Source organism: Primulina tabacum, chromosome 10, assembly GCF_025594145.1.
Source record: "Primulina tabacum isolate GXHZ01 chromosome 10, ASM2559414v2, whole genome shotgun sequence".
NCBI classification, from domain to species: Eukaryota; Viridiplantae; Streptophyta; class Magnoliopsida; order Lamiales; family Gesneriaceae; genus Primulina; species Primulina tabacum.
The window spans coordinates 415,816-418,666 of NC_134559.1; the positions used below are offsets into that span (position 1 = coordinate 415,816).

Sequence of the window (2,851 nt, forward strand, 5' to 3'; positions counted from 1 at the left end):
TCTAATATATTATCGCAACTAACTTTTATTTTTCGTATCTAACTTTTATTTTACTGCAACTAACTTTTACTTTCCCGCAACTAACTTTTATTTTTCGCATCTAACTTTTACTTTACTGCAACTAACATTTACTTTATCGCAATTAACTTATTAAATCATATATTTCATTTAGGCAATAGCGTGGCTCCGTCGGTTGTTCTAAATGAAATATAATGATTTAATTTAACATTTACTTTTTGCAATTATATATTTATATAGTTATATATATAATCATAGGTACATATATAAAATATCGGTTAATTCGGTATTTTCTATAGTGGGAACTATATTATATTATATGTGTGTTTAATTATTTAATTTTTTTGGAACCATTATTTATGGTGGTTTCCTTTGTTTTACTTTTAGTTAAATAATATTACATAAACCAAGAATAAATCCTTGAGCCTTGACAAAATTTATAATTTATAAACTTCATTCTTGAACTTAGTAATTTATAAATTAATAAATTTAAACTAAAAATAACCTCTCTGTGGATCGATCTTGTACTCACGAAATATATTACTTGCAGGCAACCTACACTTGGGTGAATTATAATTTAAGTAGTAGCATTATCAGTTTCCTCCTGGGTTATTGCATACACCCGGGCATTAGTCTTGTTTTCATTTGGTTTGTTGGGTCCTGTCCCTTTGTCTTTGTTGTCTGGACAGTCCTTAATCCGGTGACCCACTTTACCACATTTGAAACAAGCACCTGTTTCCGACAACATTCCCCAATGTGCCTCTGTCGACATGTATCGCACCACTTGCCTTCTGTATTGCCAGCACTATTAAAGGTTCCTCTTGAAGGGCCACTTGAATAGTTTGGCTTTTTGAATTAGGGACCATTCTGAGCAGATTGACTGGTCATCGGTCTTTTCTTCTTGTTTTCTTCCTCGCAGCGTTTGATATCCGTTTCCGCGCTCATTGCAGCGCCCATCAAATCCGCAAAATTGTTTGGCTTGAATACTGCCAAAGCCAATTGGATTCGACTGTTCAGTCCCTTCTTAAAACGATGCATTTTCAACGTTTCATCAGACATGATCATTGGGACATAGGTTCCTAGATCGTTGAAACTTGAAGTATATTCCATCACTGTCATGTCTGGTGTTTGTTTGAAGTTTTCAAATTCGCTCAACTTCTGTAGACGAATTTCGGATGGGTAGTATTGTTTCAAAAATTCTCGCCTGAATGATTGCCATGTGACTTGTTCTTCTTCGGCCAAAGATGGTAATACAGTGTCCCACCATTTTCTTGCTCGGTCTTCCAAAAATTGTGTCACAACCTCCACTCTCAGTTCTTTGGGTACTTCCAGTAGGTGTATTTGTGTTTCGACATTCTTGAGCCAGTTATGGCTGACTTCTAGATCGGGGTTTCCATCAAAAGTTGGGACTCGATTTCTTCTCAGAGATTCGTAATGATATTTGATCCCACGCGGTGGTGGTGGCGGCTGAATGGCGTTGGCAAGAGGGTTCACAATTCCTTGCAACGTGGCGGCTACTATGGTAGCTATAGCCATCATATCTTCCCGGCTAAGATTTACCCTTGGGGGATTCTCATCCTCGTTTTGATTAACTCTTCTGTTGTTTCGATTGTTTCTGGGTGGTCTACCTGTCATTTCCTATAAATATATATTTTATTAATTTAATTATTTCGAAACAATGCGTAATCAAAGGAATATTTCATAAATAGTTGAAATTCTTACAATCAGTCTTTTTAAATAAAACAGTTAATCCTAAGGTTTCTGAATACAATCGATGCCTATACTAGGAATCATCTCCCTACTCATCTATAACTTCACTGTCTCCTACTGCCTAATTAATTTATTTTTCTTCAATAGGATCTTCTTCTTGGTTAGCTTCGAGTTCTTCTAAGAGCTCCTCCATATTGATCATGTTATTCTGTAGCTGATCAATATGATTTTGCAACTATGTGTTGTGGTGATCAAGGTTGTTTACTTGATTCTGAAGCTCTTGTATCGTTCAATGGCTTACTTTCTCATCGATTTCTGTTTCTCGATCCGTTCCTGAAGACGGCGCTGTGTTTTGAGAAGGCTCTCATCCCGGATTTGGAGCGTCAAAATCCTATCCTGAGCTTTGTTCAACTCTTTCTTAGTGATTTCGTGCTGTCGTTCAGATTCTAGGTGGTAGGCAGCATAGCACCTAACGTCATCGCGCAGTTGTTTCTCTTCCACTCTTGCCTCACGAAGATCCTCCATCATGCATATGTTATTCCCATCCAACTGGTAGTTATACCTCTCGAGTTTTTCATTTTTTTCTTTCAATGTTTTAATCTCTGTCTCTTTTTCCCGGAGTTGTTTTTGAAGTTCAGTTATAATGCTTTGAAGATCCATGTTTGTTTTCCTATAAAAAAAAACAGTTTTATTGATAATATACCCATCAAATTTTTAAATATGCAATAATAATAGAATTTTCATTTAGAAATAAATTGATACACTTAGTACTTTTTTCCATCATAATTTTTTTTATTACAATCCTGATACTAATCTAGTCTATCATCTCCCCATCGTCGCTATCGCTGTCATCACCGACTACCTCCATTGGTGCTTCCTCTTCTTCCCCCATGTTCTCCACCACCAGATGCAAGTAGTTATTCTGATCTTGAATTCTATCCATGGTGGCATGGAGCTTGGAAATGTATCGATCCTGCTTGGCGTTGAACTAGTCTTGTCGCTGTCGAGCCTGAGTAGCACGATTTCTCTCTGTCTCAACTCTCTCCGTCAGATCCCTGTTTAGTGCAGCTAAGCACGCGATGCAAGATGAATCAGTCGGTATCTGTAGAAGTTGCTCTCAGCC

The 2,851-nt window shown here is 37.1% G+C and overlaps 1 pseudogene; it reads right to left on the reverse strand.

Moving 5' to 3' along the window:
• LOC142505942 (uncharacterized) overlaps nucleotides 1-790 on the reverse strand; it is a 147,436-nt pseudogene extending 146,646 nt beyond the window's left edge.
• Nucleotides 791-2,851: the final 2,061 nt, after the last annotated feature.